We start from the raw sequence: 8,476 nt of genomic DNA, 5'->3' as shown, positions 1-8,476 counted from the left end.
CCTCCTGTTATTCCATCTTGTCATTATGAGTGTCACAACTCATCTCTTCATATTTTTTTTAAGTGGTTTTGGTGTGTCTTTCACACTTAATCCTGCCTTTTGACTCGGGCCTGTGAAGTCTGCCTCACAGAGTGACAAACACACTCTGATTTGCCTCTGCTGAATCAACAGTGGGATTCACCGCCTCTGACGTCGCCTCCACCCCTTTACGTTTTGTTTTTTCAGCTGTAACAAAGCTATGTGTGCCACAACTGTGATGCCCCTGAGAGATATGACAGTGTAAAAATATATGATAGCTGTCGTGAGGCTCTGATGTTTTGATGGTGAGCACATGTGGGACACACACTTGGAAAAAACGTCTGCCACCCTTGATTCCTCTCTGGTATGTCCACAAGGAGACATTGAAGGTTTAAAGTGGGACTGGAATTCCAAACAAGATTGTGTCTTTCTGCTGCCTGACTGTGAAAACAGATTAAAATCATACTGACCAGTGCAGCCAGGAATGTGTTGAACCTTGAGGGGGGAAATCCAACAGCTCATCACACCCAACAAAAAATGTGTTGGAATTGCACCATAGATATCAAGGAGGCCTTCTTGGTCCTAAATTGTTATGTAATTAACATTTTGTTTCAGATTCACTCTCATATAGCAGAAGGTGCATCTTATCTTGCTTCTTCTTAAATAACTTTTAAGAGTAATTACAGAAGGAAAGCTTTAGAAGATAATAACTACATTCCTTATTTAACATTATGATACCAGGTATTCAGCATGGGAATGAGCTTAGTATATGTCCCCTACATAAAAAAAGAAGATATTCAGTCACACTTTAGATTAAAACCCGCAAATTACAATTCAAATATTCTGTCAAATATATATAAAATACTTAAGTGGTTAGATAAAGGCAATTAGAACAGGTGAAAATGTTATGGGACATTAAATAACAAACCAAAGTATTGGACAAATTCAAAGTTGACCATTGATGAAAAGTCACCAAGTGATGGTAATCCATCCTGATATGGCAATCCATCTGATACAGTATAACACTAATGTCAGTGTCATGGTAGAGCTAGAGGAAAAGTGTGAGGATAACCAAAGTCTGTATGATTGATCCTCTAGGCCCCATGGACATCTGTACCAATTTTCATGGCAATCCATACAATTGTTAAAGGGGACCTATCATGCAAAATGCACCTTTGTACGTCTTTTATACATGAATATGTGTGTGTGTCAGGGAACTCACCAAGTGTCTCTCTTTTCCTCCATACCCAAATCTCTAAAAACGGGGCTGCAACGGAGCTGATACAGATTTGAATTTTTCTGACGTCAGAAAAGGGGTGCTCCGCCTATATGGGCAACTCTGCACCTATCAGGGGAATGGGGGGTTGGGCCACGGCCATTGCCGCTCGAAAGCGCTGGAGACGCTGTAGTACATATGCCAGGCCTGTAATGGCGCATTTCCACTACACGGCCCCGCACGGCCTCGCTCGGTATGGCTAGGCCTCGTTAGGACTGGCTCACTTTATGGCGCATTTCCATTACAGTTTAGGAACTGGGGTAGTATCTATAGTAACGCAGTGTAGGCGGAGCCGTGACGTCATCTTCAATGAGAACCCCAGAAAAACAACACAGCCGTTAGCTGTTAGCACTCACAGCTTACAGCTCCTCATATATGTTCAGAAACTAGACAAAAGTTAAACAAGTACAAACCACAGACTGCCTGTGTCATGGCGAATACAGTCGCTGCTTTATTTATGTCTGTATAGGCCGTTGTTGTGAGTGTGGACGGTCGGAGCATATACTGCGTCAGCTTAGCCAATCTCCATTTAGAAAACACGCATTTTAAAAGGTTTTTCACCTGCCGTCTGTCTGCAGACTTGTCAAAGCATTAATTCATGGTTTTTACTAACCGGTATCAGTATGTTGTTACTTCGGCATCATTTTGAAACGTGTATTACAATTAAATCACGGTCAAATATGTCCATCTTGTTGTAGTTGTAGCCCCCTTGCCAGCGATTCTCTCTCTAGTTTAGCATACTCAGCCCGACTCAGCCTCGTTGTCTCTGGCCCTAGACCTACGATGTTATGAGGCCAGAAAAACTGTGAATTAGGACCCGCCGGCCGGTACTAGGCCAAGTGGAAACGCAACCAAAAACGGGCCGCTGACGTCACAGCCCTCTTAAACCGTGCTCCGCGCTGTAGTGGAAACGCGCCATAAGTGGCGCTGTAGTCTGCCACAAAAGCAGCGAAGAAGACTTCTCACAGAATCAGCCGTTGCAAAAACAGGGCTGGAAAAGAGCAAATAGAGCGAAATGAGGCATGGCTAAAATGCATGATCTGTTTGGTATTTTGAAAAAAAAACTTCCCAGACATGTTTTATATAGGTATGGCCCTACAATATATTATTCAAATATAGCATGATAGGTCCACTTTAAGATATTTCTGTCTGCAGGAGGAATAGCTTGCCACACATTTCAGTCAACTGGTCTAGGTTCTTCAACTGTTCTCTAGAATGGTATAATAATATAATTTTGAATAAAAAATAATTAAAGGCACAAACAGCAGTCTTTTTTCTACAATATCCTTTGACAAAAGTATGTCAGTGAATCATGGTTTTAAGATAAATGGTATGATATAATATTTTATTGCACAGTAAAAGTGCCTTGTCCCCCAGCAACAACAATACTGTATCCTGTGAGTACAAAGTAACTACATTTTCATTCATAAAAAAGATTAACCTTTTCAACATATTTTTATTTAATCCCTTTATTCCCTAACTTCTCCTTTTCTTGCCTTCTGAATAAATATTTTTCCAGTTAGGTACCCAGAATAGGTTCGTTATTGATCCCTCATATGTAGTAAATCATTATACTGTAATTGGTGGGCTGTATATTCTTTCAAATGGCTACCAATCAGTTGAACAAATGAGAATTCAAAGATCCACATTGGGAATCTAACACTGTAGCTCAAACTGCATTTATTGGACAGATTCAATAATGTATTATTTGTTTTAAATTATATATTATATTGGTGTTTCCATTGCACTCTTTTGTGCTTTCATTCTGATTGTCGAACTGAAGGTCAGTGAGGGGTTAACAATGATCCCAGGAACTGATTGATTGATAACATCAAGGCTGGTATTATTGACAATAACTGCAGAGCTGTTTGGCTCCCGCACAGAGTCATGAGACTTCCCTTGTGTTCTCACTGCATTCAAATTGGATTTGATTGACCGCGGAGCACAAAAAAGAGGGCACAGAGGTCCTGGCTCCAGTTGTTCCCTTCTCAGTCTCAACAGTCTCAAAATAGTCCATTCACACTCGTCCAGTGTCGTGCAAAGCATGCATCAATATACACAAGTTGTTGTTTTGCACTATTCCTGCACAGCATCACACTGAATTTGTTGAGAATAAAAGATTGGAGATTGGGAATGGGAGATGGTGCATGCAAAGACACATGTTTGGAAATAATGCTAAGTCTGCTTTCTGCCGTGCAGCATATAGACAGACATGTTGGACCTGAATAGATGTTTAGCTCTCAGAATGTGAGGCATTGACTGGTGTGAACTGGGAGACTTTAGCTCAGCTGTTAGCCTCCCAGTTAAGGTTAAGACTCAGATTTAGAGAGAATTTGACATGCCGACACCCAAATGTAAATGCTATACTGTGTAAATAGCTTGATTTAAGGGTGAGAGATCCTTAAGCAACAACTGCTTTAGTAGGTGCAGAATATGTTCAATGCTAACTATACATGAAGAGGCAGTAGATTGGTTGGAGAACAAACTATTTTGATCAATGTTGTAGTTATTAACCAACAGCCAGTAAGTCTGCAACTAACAATAACTTTCAGTATAGATGAATCTTTCAGTTACACTCAGGATTAATTGATTCATCGTTTGGTTTCCATAAAAAGTTAACAATATCATCACGATCATCCAAGTCCAATTTGATCCCATCAAAATCCTTGTAGAACTGTTTGCAGTCCAATAAGCATCAAGGTAACACTGTGAGTTGCATGCATAACTATTCATTTGACTGAAGTGGAACACTTTTATATAATCTATTAAAGAGAACCAAAAGTCTGTAGATGCCTCAATATTGGCAATAACTGATGGAAAGTCTTCAATCCACGAATTATTAAAAGGACTATTCAGTTGATTGCATATCCTGACCATGAAAAGAAAGCCATTTACGCTATAGGAAGAAATGGCTAAAATAACATACACATAATGAATCAGGTCTAGCTCTTCAACCATATGGCTAACATGCATATTGTTGGTCTCCTTATGGCAGAGATGTCATCTTAGTAAAATCCTCTTCAATTTAAACATGAATGAATTTGCATGTCATTTATTGTAAATCTAATGCACCTGGCTCCGCCTCTAATGAAACAGCAATTAAGGATACTGTTTCCAGCTGCTTATAGACAGTTTAGATACAAAGTAAAAGCATCTAAACAAGCTTTAAGTAACTAAGTAAAAGTACTCAATACGCAGATTGACCCATTTCGATATCATGTAAACTAATGTTATGGATTTTAGTTATTGATGCATTAATGTTGGACTGAAATGAATATCAAACGTAACCAGTATTTAATGCTTTCAAAAGAAATGGAGTGAAAAGAGAGTTAAGTAGCATTACATGAGTCTAGGCTACTCATGTATTAGTAGATGTACTGAGTTACTTTTCTATCACTGGTTTGTCATTATCAGTGATGGGAGAAGTACTAGGTCTTGTACTTGAGTAAAAGTAGAAGTACCAGAGTGTAGGAATACTTTGTTAAAAGTAAAAGTCCTGCAATCACTAGGTTACTCAAGTAAAAGTACAAAAGTATTGGCATTAAAATATACTTAAAGTACCAAAAGTAAATAATACTCATTATGCAGATTGGTCCATTTCAGAATAATATATATGATATGTTTTGATAATAATTATTGATGCATTAAAGTGTTCTCAAAGATGGTAAAGGTGCAGCCAGTTTTAATGACTTTGTATACTGCAGGGTAGCTTGTGAATTTACTCCAGGTGTAACTAATGTCTTATTTAAGTGTTGATTATATTTCACATCATTAATCCAAAACTATAAGTAAAAATTGTTCTGAAGTACAGTACTTGAGTAAATGTACTTACAGTGTAGTTATTTCCCAACTCTTGTCATGATGTTTGCATTGGGCAATTTAGCTTTTATTGCAGAAATCTTGCATTTTCTGAAAATGAAAAACGAAATACATTTCATCGCCTGCAGCAACACAGCAGTGGCTATAAACAGAGATTGTAATTGCATATAGTGGCATTAGATAAATAATGCATGCTCCTGAGTGCAGTGCGAGCAGCGGTGATTGGAGGATGTGGGAGGGAGCTAACGGCTGCAGTCACTCCCATCAGCGGTAGTCTGTCCGGGTGCAGAAGAGAGGGACGGAACCATTCATTCTTCTGTGGTTCCCGGAGGAAAAACGTGGAGGATGAAGAAGACACACTGAGAAAACAAAACAAAACAGGACCAACCACGACAACTTAAACTACACAAAATAGAGGACACAAAAAGATTCAGCTGGATTTCAGAGGCGTCGCTTAAAAAAACGCATCGGCAGCAGTTACACGTAAGTAGTGAAACTCTTTTTGAACACGACTTCTCTAAAACAACAGAGACATTTGTTGCCTGTGAAACAAGCCTACGTTGCAGAATATCAGACACACGCTTTGTGACTTTTTAACTTAGTGTTTCCACATATCTTATTGGTGTTATTTTCTCCAAGAGTTAATGTGAAGGGGAAACTCGTGGCAGGAAAGCAGAGCAGACTGATGCTTTTCCAGGCAATGCAGCAGCACATATGCCCCCTATTATGTGATCCAAGTGTGACAGTTATCAGTGAGAGTAACTCATTGAAATCGTCCATTATTACGGTTTTAATCAATATGTTGTCTCCAACATCATTAGAAAACTGACCATGCACATGGTTTAAAAAAATGATCAATACAAGAACGGAAATGGGGTTTGAAGTTGGACTGTTGTCATCAAGAGTTGACACACATTACATTTATCATAATGTTGACAGCAAATCTTCACAACTCTTAATTTCAAATAGGGCAATTGTATTCCTTTCTTTAAAAAGTCAATTATCAACATAGTTGCCAATAAATTAACAAACTAATCAGCTCTGATGGGAATAGTCATTAATTGCAACAGTTGTATACAAAGTATAACTTTAAACAACTATTTATTTGCTTTAATTAATCCATTTAGTCAGACCATGTGCATCATTGCTAGAAAAAGATGGAGGGACGCATATATGAACAAAAAAACTCTTGCTAAGTCTATAAATGGTGATTAAGGTCCTTAAATGATGTCTCCAAAGCTCATATTACTGTTTCAAAGATTCTGGTTTTGTTTGACCAACAGTTTAAAACCATATGTGCACTTTACTATCAAATAAGGCTAAAAAAAAGAAGCTGAGAAGTAGTTATTGTTTTGTATTTTGTCTTCTAAAAAGACTCAAATGAACCTATTAAGCATAACATTCTCCAAGCTCTACAAACAACCAAGTTTGGGGCGTTTTCCACGGGGGGCCTATCAAAAGTGTCATTAACCTCAAAACACCTGATCCTTGCACTGTGTGTCAGCGGATATATTGAAGGTCTAAGGTTGCTCTGCTGTTCTTACTTCAAGAGAAAGTCAGTCACTGGTCTTGACAAAGTGAAACATAGATTCTTGTCATGTGTTCGTCTTGTGTTTCAACAATAAACCAGGTCTCATCTGTAGACCTGTGTTTGTGTGCGGAAGAGAAAAGCCACCTGGGGGCTTTTCCTTTTTGTATATGAACTCTTTGGACCATAATTGAACCACATTTAGGAACAATGTTATCTTTATAGGAAGAGCCCTGCAGTACTTTGATTTCTCTCAATAAGAAGCCTTTCCACGTGTGATGCTCTTTTTACAATGTTTTAAAAGGCAAAGTGTTCATGAGGGATGTTGTGTTTTTGATCCAAACCCCAGTCACTGATTCATGTGGTAGGAAACATCAGAGCCTGGACTGTCTTTTTCCAACTGGAATTAGCTTTCTCTGCAACTAGATCAACACGATAGATGGTACTTTAGTTGTTATTGTTTTCTTATCATGCTAATTGTTGTTGTTCAATGTAGTGTTGTCACTTTAGTACCAGCAGCGGTCTCGCTCATGATTCTATATTCCGTAATTAGTTTGAGACATTTCTTTGTAATTTCTTTTTTTGTCAAAGCTTCAGATGTTTAATGATGCTTAGGTCATCACTAAATGAGTGACTAGCATTACAGATGGTGGTTTGTTGGAGTTCACTGTCAGGGTTTGCCAGTGGTTTGAGTGTATGTGCCAGTGCACGTGGTCCCTCAGGGCTCTGTGTTTGGCCCATTAAAAAAGGCTGGCCTTCTTTCATTACGACCCTTAGTTTTGGCCACAAGAAAAGCAAAAAAAAAGTTTGTTCCTCTCTCTTGGCAGCATGACAGCGCAGATGCTTAGGGAAAGTTATTTTATGTCTTTTTTTTACTCTTAACTATATGATAAACTTCCAAAGCATGGAAATAACATATTACCAGCCTCGTTTTCGGTGCAGTTTGGGGAAAAAATAACTACTCCGCCATTCATTGAGACCACATCATCTGCCTTTTGTGCTTTTTCTTGAGCTTTGATGGCAGTGTTTTTGTTATTAATCCAGGATGCTGGCTGCAGTTTATGGGATTGGGTCAGCATATGTCTCCTGGTATGAGGACTGTATCATTGGAGGATTTGATCTACATCTTCTCCATGCCTTTCGATCCTAAATAAACACTTTTATGCGTCTGTGGGCGTAAATGTAGCTGCAGATGGAAATCAGACCTGGGCACTATCAGTGTGTGCTTGAAACCATAGCCAGTGCTGTGGTGTCACCATGACCAGAGTGTGAAATCCACTAATTGAACGGCTGCTCCTGTGTCAGAGGTTAAACCAGATGACTCCGGCCGGCTGGGACTAACATCTGGAATACAGTTTGTTACACTAAAGCCCTGCTGTGGATATCCTCCAGTTTAGATGGCCCTGATAACAAGGCTGGTTTATATGCATCGTATTTCCTCAGACTACTGTTGGACTCTTACATGGAGTTAGGATATTCACTATCCCGGCAACATCTGTTTTTGACAATCTGTGCTTTTTTTGATTCATTATTTAAACCCGACAGTATTCGTTTGTTTCTCAGCAAGTGCGGTTAATAAAACTTTCAACAGGAGCATCCAGGAAACCAACACACACAGTTTTTTTGTTATTGTGTGTTTCTGTACTAAAGATTGTTTATGTGGCTGTAAAATTGACGTAATGTAAGGAAGTAGTCTTAAGAAATCAGACAAATCTTAACTGGGTCACATTACGTTATACGGTTTTCCATTGCAAACTTCTAAAAGGAGCTGTGTGTCTAAGTTTTTAATGTTTTTAATAGAGCTGCTCCAGAGATGGTCTGTTTTACCAGTACTG

The 8,476-nt window shown here is 38.9% G+C and overlaps 1 protein-coding gene across 1 annotated transcript in view; it reads left to right on the top strand.

The window, feature by feature from the left end:
* The first annotated feature begins 5,343 nt into the window (after nt 1-5,343).
* Nucleotides 5,344-8,476, top strand: part of lhfpl2a (LHFPL tetraspan subfamily member 2a) — a 44,077-nt gene continuing 40,944 nt past the window's right edge. The window contains exon 1 of the mRNA XM_034123510.1: nt 5,344-5,596. The gene's annotated coding sequence lies outside the window, so the exon portion shown is untranslated. The remainder of the gene's footprint in view (nt 5,597-8,476) is intronic.

The sequence above is a fragment of the Trematomus bernacchii genome, unplaced genomic scaffold (genome assembly GCF_902827165.1).
Source record: "Trematomus bernacchii unplaced genomic scaffold, fTreBer1.1, whole genome shotgun sequence".
Taxonomy (NCBI): Eukaryota; Metazoa; Chordata; class Actinopteri; order Perciformes; family Nototheniidae; genus Trematomus; species Trematomus bernacchii.
Note: the sequence above shows the minus strand (reverse complement) of the source record. Positions and strands in the feature narration are given on the sequence as shown.